Raw genomic sequence first — 15,624 nt, 5'->3', positions numbered from 1 at the left:
CACAATTGTGGACAGCTTTCCTAATGACAACCCTGAATTCATCGCAATGTGTGGCTTCTTCTTGGTGCCTATGTAAGCCAAGGGCCTGCTGCCTAAGGAAAACTTGGTGCATGTGATTTTTCCAGACACCAAAACACTGTGATCCAAGTTGTGGTTTGTGTATTTCGCCTTGCAGTTCCTCCGGTTTTTTGATTCATGTTTATTGTTAGGTATGTAAACACTGAAGACTGTTGTATCCTCTTGGTTAATTAACCACTTTGTCGTTGAGAAATGGCCTGTTTTGTCCCTGTTAGTATTCTGACATGGACTTTCTCTGGCATTTATAGAGCCTCCCCAGACTTCTTTGGGCATGCTGAATCTTTTTCCATCCTTTTACTTTTTAGTTTGCATCTTTCTCTTTAAAGTGATTTTCTTTTTTTAATGTTTAAGGATATTATTTATTTCTTCTTAGGTAATTATTTTTTATTGAAGGGTAGTTGACACACAGTATTACATTAGTTTCAGGTGTACAACACAGTGATTCAACATTTCTATACATGATAATTCTAGGCACCAGCTATCACCATACCAAGTTGTTACAATATTTTGACTATATTCCTTATGCTATACATTACATCCCGGTTACTTATTTATTTTTTTGTGTGAGGGCATCTCTCATATTTATTGATCAAATGGTCGTTAACAACAATAAAATTCTGTATAGGGGAGTCAATGCTCAATGCACAATCATTAATCCACCCCAAGCCTAATTTTCGTCAGTCTGCAGTCTTCTGAAGCATAACGAACAAGTTCTTACATGCAGAACAAATTCTTACATAGTGAATAAGCTACATGGTGAACATTACAAGGGCAGTCATAAAGTGATTTTCTTGTAGACAGCATGTGATTCGGTCTTTCCTTTTTATCCAGTCTGACCATTTGTGCCTGTTAACTGGGGTGTTGAGACCGCTTCCATCTGACACAATTATTGGTGTAAGTGGGTAGCTTGTGGTCTGTTGTCTTTGCTGTCTGTCCCGTCTTCTTTGTTTCCTTTTTGTTCTCTGTCTTCCTTCCTTCCAGTGCATTGCATTTCTGTGATTCCATTTTGTAACCTTTGTTGGGTTGTTGGCTATGACACCGTCATTTTAAGGGGTGCTTTAAGGTTTATACTATACACCTTTAGTTTATCATAGTTTTTCTTCAAGTGATCTGTCATTTCACTAGACTATAAGGAGCTCACAGTTCCCTCCAGCTCTCCCCTCTTGGTCTTTGCCGTGTTGTTGCACTTTACTCTCACAGTAGTACCGATCCCACAAATTGTTATTTGTAGTTAAATACTCCGTTAACCTTTTAAGAGACTTAACTAATAAGACAAAATACGTAGTTCCTGTTTCTTTTACTTTCATTCCTTTGTATAGATCCAGATTTTTATGTGCTCTCCTATTCGTTCTGCATGAAGGACTTTTTGGTGACATTTCTTGTAGTTAATGAAGAACCTTTCAGCTCTCATAGGTCTGAAAATGTCTGCATTTTGCCTTCCCTTTTAGAAGGATCTTTGCTGTTTTTTCCTCCTGTACTTTAAGTATATTCCTCGCTTACACACACATTATTTCCAAGAGCAATTCAAGGTCATCGTCATCTTTTCCTCCGTATGCCACATATTTTGTTTTCTTCTTCTTCTCACTGCTTTAAAATGTTCTCACTATCACCGGTCGTAGGTGATGTGCTTGATTCGTCTTGGCTGCGTTTCACTCGTGTGTCTGTGCTTGGGGGTCATGCAACTTGTTGGATCTGTGTGTTGACGGTTTCCTTCACCTTTGGGGAAAGTTTGACCGTGTGTCTTCAGATGTTCCCTGTGCTTCCCCCAGCCTCCCTCCTGGGATCCTCATTCCCTGTGTATTCCACAGCTTGACACTGTCCCGCAGCTGACCGATGCCCTTCCTTTCCCTTTAATCTCTCTCTCTCTGGCTGCTTCATCTGAAAGTGCTTCCACTGCCGTGTCTTCACGTTCACAGATCCTTTTTCTGGCAGTGTTGTTATTCTAACCCAGTGTAATTTCCATCTTAAGATGCTATGTCTTTTCTGTAGAAGTTCTGTTTGAATTTCATTTTCTATCTTCCCTGTCTGTACTCATTTTTTTTTTTTTTTTACCAGAAAGAATATGATTATAAGCTGTTTTAATGTTCTCTGCTCATTGTAACATCTGTTTCTTTTCAGGCCCGTTTCAGTTGATTATTTTCCTGACGGGTTGTGCTTCCCTACATTTTCCCCCCCGTTTCTCAACCCCTTCTCCCCACCTGTGTCTGGGTGCTCCCGCGCTGCTGCCTTTCTGGAAACTCTCAGGGCAGGGGCTGTAGGGCTCACCCTGTTTATTTCCTGTCTCATGGGTTACTGTCCTTCACTGCCCGTCGATCAGTGTCTTGAAGACCATTGCTGTGCATATGTTCTCTTGTGTTTTTTTCTGGGGTTCCATCCAGGTAGGGGGGTAAATGCAGTCTGTGTTCATCTCGGCTGAAAGCAGGAGTCCTAATACCTATGTTTTGACTCACTGTTAGAAAGGAAGCCTACATCAAGGTTCTAGGGAAATTCACCAATTTTTTTGGTCGTGTTGAATTTTTTACATTTAGATCACTGATCCAATTGGAGTTCGTTTATTTTTTCTATTAAGGTATCACTGACATGCAGTCTTATGCTCAAGTTTCACATGAGCCACTTTATGCTTACTACGTCCCCCCTGTTATCAAGTCTCCACCACATAACCCCATTGCAGTCACTGTCCCATCAGCATAGTAAGATGCTGTAGCATCAATACTTGTCTTCTCTCTGCTAGCTTTCCTTCTCCGTGCACCCCCTATATTACGTGTGTTAGTCGTAATGCCCCTTAATCCCCTTATTCCTCCATTCCCACCCACCCTTCCCAGTCCCTTTCCCCTTGGGAACTGTTAGTCCATTCTTTAGTTCTATGAGTCTGCTGCTGATTTGTTCCTTCCGTCTTTGCTTTGTATTCATACTCCACAGATGAGTGAAATCATTTGGTACTTGTCTTTCTCCGCCTGGCTTATTTCACTGAGCATAATACCCTCCAGCTCCATCCATGTGGACATAAATGGTAGGATTTGTTTTCTTCTTATACCCGAATGAATAATATTCCCTTGTATATATGTACCACATCTTCTTTATCCATTCATCTAGTGATGGACACTTAGGTTGCTTCCATTTCTCGGCTATTGTCAATGGTGCTATGATAAACAGAGGGATGCATATGCCTTTTCCAAACTGGGCTGCTGCATTCTTAGGGTACATTCCTAGGAGTGGAATTCTGGGGTCAAATGGTATTTCTATTTTGAGTTTTTTGAGGAACCTCCATACTGCTTTCCACAATGTCTGAACTAATTTACATTCCCCCCAGCAGTGTTAGGAGGGTTCCCCTTTTTCCCCATCCTCGCCAGCATGTGTTGTTGTTTGTCTTTTGGATGGTGATACCTGATTGTGGTTTTAATTTGCGTTTCTCTGATGATTAGCGATGTGGAGCATCTGTTCATGGGCCTGTTGGCCTTCTGAATTTCTTGTTTGGAGAAGTGTGTTTTCAGACCCTCTACCCATTTTTTGGTTGGATTATTTGCTTTTTGTTTGTTGAGGTGTGTGAGCTCTTTCTATATTTTGATTGTCAACCCCTTATGGGATATGTCATTTATGAATATATTCTCCTACAGTGCAATATGACTTTTTGTTCTATTGGTGGTGTCCTTTGCTGTACAGAAGCTTTTCAGCTTGATGTAGTCCCACTTGTTCATTTTTGCTTTTGTTTCCCTTGCCGGGGAGATATGTTCATTAAGAGGTTGCTCATGTTTATGTCCAAGAGATTTCTGCCTATGTATTTTTCTAAGAGTATTATGATTTCCTGACTTATATTCAGGTCTTTGATTCATTTCGAATTTTACTTTGTGTAGGTTTACACAGTGATCCAGTTTCCCTCTCTTATATGTAGGTGTCCAGTTTTGCCTACACCAGGTATGGAAGAGGCTGTCATTTCCCCATTGTATATCCATGGCTCCTTTATCATACATTAATGACCATACATGTTTGGGTTAATATCTGAACTCTCTATTCTGTTCCACTGCTCTATGGGTCTGCTCTTGTGCCAGTACCAAATTGTCCTGATTACTGTGGCTTTGTAGTATGGCTTGAAGGTGGGAAGCGAGATCCCCCCTGCTTTGTTCTTCCTTCTCTGGATTGCTTTGGCAATTCTCGGTCTTCTGTGGTTCCCTATGACTTTTAGAACTATTCGTTCCAGTTTGTTGAAGAATGCTGTATTTCGATAGGGATGGTTCAGGGACCTGGATTGTGTGTCAAGTTCTCGGGGGTTGTCTCGTCGGGTAAAACTACAGTTATCCCAGACGTAGTCATAGACAAGGTCCAAGCTTTCCCCACCCCCCTACCACTGTGGCAGTCAGTCGTACAAGAGTTTTTGGGTGTTTTGGGCTCCTGGAGGGTGTTTATCCCGCACTTGGCACAAATTCTGAAGGCCTCATACCAGTCGGTACAAAAGGGCATCAGGTGGGACCGTGATGAGACCTGTGCAGCTGTGTTCACTGCTACTAAGCAAGCAGTCAAGGCCATTATAGTCCTTGAGTGTAATGGATTCATGAAGGCCCTGGGAGCTAGATGTTCATGTAAATGGAGATGGTTGTGGATGGGGCCTTTGGCAGTGGCTTGAGTGGACATGCCTACCTGTTGGATTCTGGTCACAATATGGAAAGGAGCAGAGATCTAGTATCCGTTAACAGAGGAGCGACTGGCTTCTGTGTGTCACGCCTTGCTGGCTATGGAGCCCATCACCAGAACAGCTCCAACCAAGGTAATAACCACGTATCCCATCGCGGGGTGGATGCGAGACTTGACCCAAAGCCAGGGAGTGGCATAGCACATACGCCTCCACTGGCCAAATGGGGGCGCAAACTTGAAGCAGCATAGCACCATCTCTGATACCCCCTTGAGTGTAGATCTTCGATGCTTATTTGGGCAAGTTACGTATATGTGTGAAAAGCAAGAATAACTTGTACTGGAGCCATTGATAGGCGAGAGTCCTTATCAGCAGGGAAAAGCCCCTATAGCTGAGGATGCTTGGTATACAGACAGCTCCTCTCATGGGCAGTCCCCGAAGTGGAGGGCTGTGACTTTCCGTCCTAGGACTAAGACAATATGTGTGTTAGAGGACGGAGAGGGATAGAGCATTCAGTGGACTGAGTCACGGGCAGTATGGCTCCCGATCACCCAGGATGATCACACCCTCCCCTCTATTTGTGTGCACTGACAGCTTGGCTGTGTGCCGGGCTTGACCTTGTTGCTGCTGACGTGGTGCCATGCCAATTGGATGGTTGGTCACTGGCCCCTTTGGGGGCAAGTGCTGTAGCAAGACCTATGGGCTTTAGTCAGACTGAGACTGTTACTGTATATCATGTGTCTGGCCATTTGCCTTTGGCATCACCAGTGAGTGATGAAGCAGACACATTATCGGCCCACATGTGTTGGCGGGATGGAAAGCCTCCCTCTGCTGTAGCCCAATGTTTGTGTCCGCGTTTGTTGCACATAGTGCAAAAGACAATGTGGGCTATTGTAATGAAGACAATTCTGTACTTGCACAAGAACAGACCCGTAGACCAATGGGACAGACTACGGATCCCTGATATAAACCCACCCATATATGATCAATTAATATCCATTAAAGGAGCCATGGATATACAATGGGGAAATGAAAGCCTCTCCAACAGCTGATGTTGGCACAAGTGTACAGCTACTCGCAAGAGACTGTTACTGGATTATTCTTTAACCCCATACACAAAAGTAAACTTGAAATGGATTAAAGACTTGAATGTAAATCATGAAACCATAAAACTCTTCGAAGACAACATAGGCAAACATCTCCTGAACATCAGGATGAGCATCTTCTTCCTGAACGCATCTCCTCGAGCAAGGGAAACAAAAGCAAAAATGAACTCACGGGACTACATCAAACTAAAAAGTTGCTGTATGGGAAAGGACACCATCAACAGAACAAAAAGGCATCCTACAGTATGGGAGAATATATTTGTAAATGACATATCCGACAAGGGGTTAACATCCAAAATATATAAAAAACTTACACACCTCCACACCCAAAAAGCAAATAACCCAATTAAGAAATGGGCAGAGGATATGAAGAGACAGTTCTCCAAAGAAGGAATTCAGATGGCCAACAGACACATGAAAAGATGCTCCACATCACTAATCATTAGGGAAATGCAAATCCAAACTGCAATGAGATATCACCTCACACCAGTGAGGATGGCCAGCATCAAAAAGTCTAAGCACAACAAATTCCGGCAAGAATGCGGAGAAAGGGGAACCCTCCTACACTGCTGGTGGGAATGTAAGCTAGTTCAACCGTTGTGTAAAGCAATCTGTAGGTTCCTCAAAAAACTAAAAATAGAAATACCATTTGACCCAGATTCCCACTCCTTGGAATTTACCCAAAGAATACAACTTCTCAGATTCAGAAAGACATATGCACCCCTATGTTTATCACGTCACTTTTTACAGTAGCCAAGATACAGAAGCAACCTAAGTGTCCATCAGTAGATGAATGGACAAAGAAGATGTGTTACATATACACAATGGAATACTATTCGGCCATAAGAAAGAAACAAATCCTACCATTTGGAACAACGTGGATCGAGCTGGAGGACATTATGCTCAGTGAAACAAGGCAGGCGGAGAAAGACAAACGCCCAATGATTTCCCTCATTTGTGAAGTATAACAATGAAGCAAAATTGAAGGAACAAAGTAGCAGCAGAATCGGAGACTCCAAGAAGGAACCAGTGTTTACCAAAGGGGAGGGGTGTGGAAGGGCAGGTGGGGAGCGAGGGAGAAGGGGATTGAGGGGTATTATGTTTAGTACACATGGTGTGGGGTATCACGGGGAGAACAGTGTAGCACAGAGAAGGCACATAGTGGATCTGTGGCATCTTACTACACTGATGCTCAGTGACTACATTGGGGCCTGAGTGGGGACTTGATAATATGGGTAAATGTAGTAACGACATTGTTTTTTCATGTGAAACGTTCATTAAGAGTGTATATCAATCATACCTTAATAAAAATACATTTTAAAAAAAGACAAATATATTCTCCCATACTGTAGGAAGTCTTTTTGTTCTGTTGATGGTGTCCTTTCCCATACAGCAACTTTTTAGTTTGATGTAGTCCCATGAGTTCATTTTTGCTTTTGTTTCCCTTGCTCGAGGTGTAGGCCGTTGGTGGGGCTTTCCATTGACCTTTGAAGAAGTCAGCAGACCCCAGAAGGAGTGCCTGTGGGATTATGATGGGGATTATGTTGAATCCACAGCCGTTACAGGAAGAACCGTCTTCCAACTGAATCTTCGAATACGTGAACACATCACCTCTCTTCATTTATTCAAGTCTTCCTTCATTTATTCGGTAATGTTTTTTTATTTTTTATGAAGGTATCATTGGTATTCAGTGTTATGAAGGATTCACATGACCGCCATGGTGGTCACTAGATTCACCCATATTACCAAGTCCCCCCATCCACCATTGCAGTCACTGTCCGTCAGTGTAGTAAGATGCTGTGGAGTCACTGTCTTCTCTGTGCTGTACTGCCTTCCCCATGACCCCCCTCCATTATGTGTGCTAATCATAACGCCCTTTAACCCTTCCCCCTCTCCCCACCACCCCCTTTCTCAGTATGTTTTGTCGTTTTCACTGAAGTATCCCAGCGGTCCCCTCCGCATCCCCTACAGCTGAGGGAACGTTTCCCTCCCTCCGTGCTGGATGCAGCGTCCTCTCCCTAGCAACAAGGTTCCCGCCGTAGAGCGAGCGGCTCTAGGTCTGAGGAACGTGCTGTCGTAAAGCCGCGAGTGTCGTAAGCCAGGTGCGGTGCGGAGAGGCGCAGGACGTGGCTGGAGCATGGGGGCGTCTGCAGGAGGAGCAGACGGACGGCCCAGGTGTGGGCGCGGAAAGCCGACGAGCCGGCGGGTGCAGCAACGGTGAGTAGCGGAGGGGACCGGGGAACGGCGGCGTCAGGGGAAGCCGGGCAGCCGGGGCGGCCAGAGCAGGGCCGGCCAAGGGGATGGGAGCGCTCTCTGCCCGCCTCCGCTGCCGCAGCTGCCGGAGCCGCGCCGCGGCCGCTCCGCTCCGCTCTCCCTGAGGCGTCGAGCCCCTCCCCTGGTCTCTCTCCGGCTGGCCGCTCCTGCCGCCGCTGCCGCCCCCCGGGACGGTTCGCCGCCGCCGCCGCCTCCCCGGCGCTGGGCGGGCGTCCGGGACGCGGCCGGCCAGTTCTCTGGTCTGGGCGGAGCGGGTTTTGCCCACTGTTCAGCCCCTCCGTGCCGGGCCGGGCTGCGGGCTGCGGGCTGCATGTCAGCGCGCGGGTCCCGGCGGAGCGCGCCGCGGTCGGACCGGGCTGCGCCGGCGGCGGTGAGGTTGGGACCGGCCGGCGAGGCGCGCCCGCGGATGGGGGGGCGGCGGGACGGAGGCGCGGGGCCCTCAGCGGTCCCGCTCCTCGGGTCCCGGCTGGCCACGGCGAGGCGAGCCCCGGGACTGCGGTCCACGCTCCGTGGGGAGCTGGCGCGGCGGCCGGGCCCTCCGGGCACGAGCGGGCACCCACTTGCCGCCGTGGGAGACCTGGAGCTGGCGGCGAGCTGGGCGGCAGGTGCCTTTGCGGAGTTGTTACCCGGTGTCAGGGACGGGGAAGCACCACAGACAGATCCCCTCGCCCGGGAGAGCTGCTTTTCCGCGCCAGGATGGGGCTCTGCGTGGACGCCTTTTTTTCTCTTTGGTGTTTTCTGGGAAGTTGTTATCCGGCCGGAGTCGCGGAGCGCTGCTCCCGGGTAATGGAGCTTGGGTGGGGCGCTGGTCTGGGGTGGCAGGCGGGTGGGGGAGGGGGCGGACGGCCGAGGGTCGCGCGCGTCCGCTGCCGGCGTTGCAGTTGCAGTGTTTATTGATCTGTGTGAGCTGCTTGCATGTCTGCTTATCTCGGGGGCGATTCTGTGCTGTTCTCTACCTCTTGTTCAGTCAGCAGTGAAATGTCTGCTGATTGCTGTTGTCTGGACAGGTCCTGTGGCGAGAGGAGGGAGAGTTGTCCGCCCAGGGGCGACGGGCACTGGCGAGGTCCCCCGCCCGGAGACCGGGTACCTGTTTGTATAGTAATGGGCGGGAACGACCCTGCCGCCGGCTGCAGCCCAGGCTGTGTTAGGAATTTCGCGTAGGTTTCCGACCAAGCGGCTCCTTTTGGCTCCTCCGTTATTTTTATGTGTTTTTTATTTTGGTATCATTAATATACACTTACATGAGCAGCACTGTGGTTACTAGATTGTCCCCGTTATCAAGTACCCACCACATACCCCATTACAGTCACTGTCCTGCGTTATTTTTAAAACGAGTTTTTAGGACTAGGGCAATAAAGGTGCCTATGTTGATGGGATTGCTGTACCTTCCAGTAAATTGAGGAAATGTGTGTTTGAGTGCCAACTCTCTACCGCTACCCAGGCTCCCTGGCTCCCTTTCGCCCTTGCCTCCTGGATGTGAAACTCGAGTTTCTGTACCCGTTCCTGGCAGTTTTAGGTTTTGTGTCGGATTTCCTGTCTAGAAGCAGATACCAAGATTTTAACTGGTTCATGATGTTTCCTTCCAATTGTAAACACTTACAATATATTGGGTTGACACTGAAATCACTGCTTTCATGAATGATTTTTAGTTACTCGAGTAAATATTCGCTTTTTAAATTGTTTATTTTTTATTTTGGTATCATTAGTGTACACTTACATGAGCAACACTGTGGTTACTAGATTTCCCCGTTACCAAGTCCGCACGACATACCCCATTACAGTCACTGTCTATCAGCATAGTAAGATGCTATAGAATCACTACTTGCCTTCTCTGTGCTGTACTGCCTTCCCCGTGCCCATCGCCCCAGCCCCCTGCACTATGTGTACTATTCGTAATGCCCCCTTTTCCCCTTATCCCCCGCTTCCAACCCATCCTCCCCAGGCCCTTACCTTTGGTAACTGTTGGTAGCCTTCTTGGGTTCTGATTCAGTTTTTTCTTTGTTCTTATACTCGACATATGAGTGAAATCACTTGATACTTGCCTTTCTCCGCCTGGCTTATTTCACTGAGCATAATACCCTCTAGCTCCATCCGTGTTGTTGTGAATGGTAGGATTTGTTTTCTCCTTATGGCTGACTAATATTACATTGTATATATGTACCACATCTTCTTTATCCCTTCATCTAGTGATGGACACTGAGGTTGCTTCCATATCTTGGCTATTGTAAATAATGCTGCGATAAACATAGGGGTGCATATGTCTTTTTTGGGTCTGTGATTCTGTTTTGTTAGGATAAGTTTCTAAGAGTGGAACTCCTGGATCAAATGCTATCTCTATTTTGAGTTTTTAGTTGAGCGGACGTGGTCCTGAACATTTCAACACATGGACCAGCGATGACTGGCCCGTCTGGCACCCTGGGGAGAAGGCTTGAAAGCTGGCCTCCTGCGTGTCCCTGGAGTAATAGCAGAGTTGGCCTCCAGAGATCGCGGTAGTGTACCCAATACGTCCCGGAGGTAGGAGCATCTTATGGGGAAGTTTAGGTTTATCTTTATGGCCGGTGCATGTACCTCCCGTAGCCCTATCTACTGACCCATCTGTAGCTCGCACAGGGAGGGGCGTGAAAGTCTGGTACACTAGACCAGGACGAGATCCCATTCCTGCCACTGTCCAGTCACAGGACCCCTCTCTTGCATGCATTCTACCTGATGGACAAGATTTGCCTCTGCTGCTGTCATTAAAGCAGGTATCTTACCGCCCCTAAAGTTATTTTCTTCCACAGTCCTTGTGGCCTGGTATGCGCCCCCCCGGCTGCAGCTTCCCTGTCATGACTTGTGTGTACTCCCTACCCGTTCAGCTGCTGACCGCCTGTGGAACAGGCCAGCTATGGCCTTAATGTGCATAGGAGTTTGAACCTAGCTGAATCCTCGGCTTGAGGATTACCATGATTTTGTGTTAATGGTCTGGTTACGGTGCTCCAGTTCTCTCACACGGGGGCCCTTGCAGAAGATGAGGCACGAGGAGATTGTGAGTCAAAAATTTCTGGAGGATTAGGCTGTTGGTAAAATTGCAGTATTTCCAGAATCCCTCACCTGGCCTCAGTGCATCTCCATATCAATAGGTGTTCCCAAGGGGTGGAGAGTAGAAGTAGGCCATCTCCATATCGATAGGGAATCATTTATTTATTTGGTATCATTAATCTACAATTACATGAGTAGCATTGTGGTTACTAGACTCCCCCTATCATCAAGTCCCCACCACCTACACCATTACAGTCACAGTCACTGTCCATCAGCGTAGTAAGATGCTACAGAATCGCTACGTGTCTTCTCTGTGTTGTACAGCCCTCCCCGTGCTCCCCCCTACATTATGTCTGCTAATCATAATGCCCCCTTTCCCCCCTCGTCCCTCCCTTCCCACCCATCCTCCCCAATCCCTCTCCCTTTGGTAACTCTTAGTCCATTCTTGGGTTCTGTGAGTCTGCTGTTGTTTTGTTCATTCAGTTTTTTTCTTTGTTCTGATACTTCACATATGAGTGAAATCATTTGGTACTTGTCTTTCTCCGCCTGGCTTATTTCAATGAGCATAATACCCTCTAGCCCCATCCATGTTGTTACAAATGGTAGGATTTGTTTTCTTCTTATGGCTGACTAATATTCCATTGTGGATATGTACCACATCTTCCTTATCCATTCATGTTCTGATGGACACTTAGGTTGCTTCCATTTCTTGGCTATTGTAAGTAGTGCTGTGATAAACATAGGGGTACCTATGTCTTTTTCAAACTGGGCTGCTGCATTCTTAGGTGAGATTCCTAGGAGTGGAATTCCTGGGCCAAATGGTATTTCTATGTTGAGTTTTTTGAGGAACCTCCACAATGCTTTTCGGAATGGTTGAACTAATTTACAGTCCCCCCAGCAGTGTAGGAGGGTGCCCCTTTCTCCACATCCTCACCAGCATGTGTTGTTGTTTGTCTTTTGGATGGTGGCCATCCTGACCAGTGTGAGGGGATATCTCATTGTGGTTTAAGTTCTCCTTTCTCTGACAATTAGCGATGTGGAGCATCTTTTCATGGGCCCGTTGGCCATCTGAATTTCTTCTTTGGAGAAGTGTGTGTTCAGATCCTCTGCCTATTTTTTAGTCGTGTTGTTTGCCTTTTGGTTGTTGAGGTGCATGAACTCTTTATATTTTGGCTGTCAACCCCTTATCATATATGTCATTTATGAATATATTCTCCCATACTGTAGAGATGCCTTTTTCTTCCACTGATGGTGTCCTTTGCTGTACAGAAGCTTTTTACTTGGATGGAGTCCCACTTGTTCATCTTTGCTTTTGTTTCCCTTGTCCTAGGAGACATGTCCATGAAAAAGCTGCTCAGGTTTACATTCAAGAGACTTTTGCCTATGATTTACTTCTAAGAGTTTTATGGTTTCATGACTTTCATTCAGGTCTTTGATCCATTTCGAGTTTACTCTTGTGTATGGAATTAGACCGCAGTCCCATTTCCTTCTCTCTCTCTCTCTCATGTAGCTGTCCAGTTTTGCCAACACCAGCTGTGGAAGAGGCTGCCATTTCCCCATTGTATGTCCGTCGTTCCTATATCATGTATTAATTGGCCATGTATGTGTGGGTTATATCTGCGCCCTCTATCCTGTTCCATTGATCTACAGGTCTGTTCTTGTGCCAGTACCAAATTTTCTTGATTACTGTGGCTGTGTAGTAGAACTTGAAGTTGGGGAGCATAACCCTCATCTCCCCCCGCTTTATTCTTCCTTCTTAGGATTGCTTTGGCTATTCGGGGTCTTTTGTTGTTCCTTATGACTTTTAGAACTATTTTTTCCATTTTGTTGAAGAATGCTGTCGGTATTTTGATAGGGATGATTCAGGGACCTGGTTTGTGTGCCAAGTTCTTGTGGGTTGTCTGGTCGGGTAAAACTATAGTTATCCCAGACGTCCAGGCTTACCCCACCCCTACCACTGTGGCAGTCAGTCGTGCAAGAGTCTTTGGGTGTTTTGGGCTCCTGGAGGGTGTTTATCCCGCACTTTCTGAAGGCCTCATAGCAGTCGGTACAAAAGGGCATCAGGTGGGACCGTGATGAGACCTGTGCAGCTGTGTTCACTGCTACTAAGCAAGCAGTCAAGGCCATTATAGTCCTTGAGTGTAATGGATTCACGAAGGCCCTGGGAGCTAGATGTTCATGTAAATGGAGATGATTACGGATGGGGCCTTTGGCAGTGGCTTAAGTGGACATGCCAACCTGTTGGATTCTGGTCACAATTATGGAAAGGAGCAGAGGTCTGGTAGCCATTAACAGAGGAGCGACTGGCTTCTGTGTATCACGCCTTGCTGGCTATGGAGCCCATCACCGGAACAGCCCCGACCAAGGTAATAACCGCCTATCCCTTCGCGGGGTGGGTGTGAGACTGGACCCAAACGTCAGGGAGTGGCATGGCACAGACGCCTCCGCTGGCCAAATGGGGGCGCAAACTTGCAGCAGCATAGCACCATCGCCGTTATCTCCTTGAGTGGAGATCTCCAGTGCTTATTTGGGCAAGTGACGTATATGAGTGGCAAGCAAGAAGAACTTGCCCGTGAGCCATTGGTAGGCGAGAGTCCTTATCAGCAGGGAGAAGCCCCTATACCTGAAGATGCTTGGTATACACAGGGCTCCTCTCGTGGGCAGCCCCCGAAGTGGAGGGCTGTGACTTTCTGTCCTAGGACTAAGACAATATGGGTGTTAGAGGACGGAGAGGGGTAGAGCATTCAGTGGACTGAGTGACGGGCAGTATGGCTCCCGATCACCCAGGATGATCACGCCCTCCCCTCTGGTTGTGTGCAGGGGTCATACCTGCATGTGTCTTCGGCCTGTGGCTGGGAGCGGAGTCAGCGTCTGGAAGGGTGACTTCCTAAGTCGACACAACGAGGTGCTCTGTCTACACCCGAGGATCCAGACTTCCCTTCTTTCGGGCCGGTGCAACCAGGCCTCCGGGGTCCCGGGAGCGCTCACACAGCAAGCAGGCTGCGGTCTCGCCTCCACACCGGGAGCTCTGGGTCAAACGCTTGGATCTGGAAGGCAGGTGGCTCTGGCCTCAGGTGGCCCCTCCTTCCTCGCCCAGCCTCCAGATCCCACGATCCCGTGTTCCCCCCACTGCCGTCCGGCACCCCCGCCCCCAGATCCCAGCTGCTCACGCACCTCCTCACACTCTTCCCGGGAGACCCAGGCCCTCCAGCCCATGGACTGGGCGAATTGGACTCGCCGTTGGTGGAAGAGGAGACGCTGGGCACGGTTGTTCCCGTAGAGGAGCCAAAGGATGGCCTGCTTGGGGCCCTCGTCGTCCTCCTCCATGTCGTTGGCCAGGTAGCTGGGGAGAGACATCGGGCTGCTGGTCAGCAGCAAGATGGGAAGGATCCCCAGCCGAGGTCAGCTTCCAAGGAGAGGCCCAGGCTGATCTTCACAGAGGACCTACGGGAGCCCTACCAGCGCCACACGGGGCCACGCAGTCATCAAGAAGCCACTGCGGGGCAGGGACCTGAAGGGCACCTCTCACACCTGGATGCTGAAGACAAAGGCCCTCGGGGAGGCCTGAGGGCGAGCAGGGCAGCTTCCATGCAATGTCCCCATCATCTGCCCTGTGCCCTTCAAACCGGCTGTATGTGCACACCCTGCGGCTCCCTGCGGAGGCGTCCAGAGGGCAGGAACTGACTAGCCGGTTTCTGTAGTCATAGCTTCCCTCCCACGGGGCTCAGGCTGGAGGATGGGTGCCACGTGCCCTTCTCAAGGCTCTCCTCCCAGCCCTCCTAGTCCCTGGCACGGAATGCAGTCTACAAGATTTCACTGGATGGATGGATGGATGCTTTTATCTCACAGTCAAATGCCATACCGATCGCCTCATGGACTCAGTGTAACTTAAACGTTTGCAACGCAAAGTAGCGTGCTGAGGGCTTTGTGAACATGCGGATATTTTGACAAGACCTGCCTGCAGCGGTGTCTGGTCTGATGGTTTGGAGAAGGGGAGGGGGGTGACAGGAAGTAACTATTACCCAGAACGTGACATGGCACTAGGATTTTAGCTGATGTGCTACTGGGGGACCACAGTTAGGGGGCCAGGGGAGGCGTGGTAACAGTCGTGCTCTTTGCACCGACTTTAAGGAGTGGTCGTTTTCTTCCAATATATATGTGTGTGAAAGACACCTACAAGTCAGAAGACACAATGTGAACACAGAGGGAAGGGATTTCAGACGGAGCATTGGAACAAAGCAGTGCAATATGAGGACCATAAGCAAGTGTGATGCTGACTGTGGGGACGGCTGAGTTCAGACTGAGAAGGCTGGCCCCGGCTTAGAAACCCCTTAGCTGGTGACATTGCTGAGGAGGGGCGGGGAGCATTAGAAATGTGTTCTCGGAGGATTTGGGGCGCGTAAAGCCTTGTAGGAAGCACGGGTGGGGAGTGCCTACGCTCGGTCTGTGTCACATGACGAGGGCCTGCACTGTGGCGTCTGCCTGGGAACCCAGAGGACGACGGTCCACTCGATGTGGACTCGG

At 48.4% G+C, this 15,624-nt stretch overlaps 1 protein-coding gene and 2 long non-coding RNA genes across 3 annotated transcripts in view; 2 read left to right on the top strand and 1 right to left on the bottom strand.

Moving 5' to 3' along the window:
• Positions 1-15,624, bottom strand: part of LOC118929734 (uncharacterized) — a 289,885-nt gene that overhangs the window by 147,640 nt on the left and 126,621 nt on the right.
• Positions 1-15,624, top strand: part of LOC130679201 (uncharacterized) — a 138,377-nt gene that overhangs the window by 90,155 nt on the left and 32,598 nt on the right. The window contains exons 10-11 of the long non-coding RNA XR_008992279.1: positions 7,269-7,456; positions 7,780-8,025. This is a non-coding gene — a long non-coding RNA (uncharacterized LOC130679201). The remainder of the gene's footprint in view (positions 1-7,268; positions 7,457-7,779; positions 8,026-15,624) is intronic.
• On the top strand, positions 8,961-14,215 carry LOC130679207 (uncharacterized). The gene is made up of 3 exons (XR_008992285.1): positions 8,961-10,596; positions 13,375-13,466; positions 13,921-14,215. It is a non-coding gene; the product is annotated as an uncharacterized LOC130679207 (long non-coding RNA).

Source organism: Manis pentadactyla, chromosome 10 (genome assembly GCF_030020395.1).
Source record: "Manis pentadactyla isolate mManPen7 chromosome 10, mManPen7.hap1, whole genome shotgun sequence".
Lineage (NCBI taxonomy): Eukaryota > Metazoa > Chordata > Mammalia > Pholidota > Manidae > Manis > Manis pentadactyla.
The sequence above is the reverse complement of the archived record's forward strand: the minus strand, read 5'-3'. Positions and strand labels throughout refer to the sequence as shown.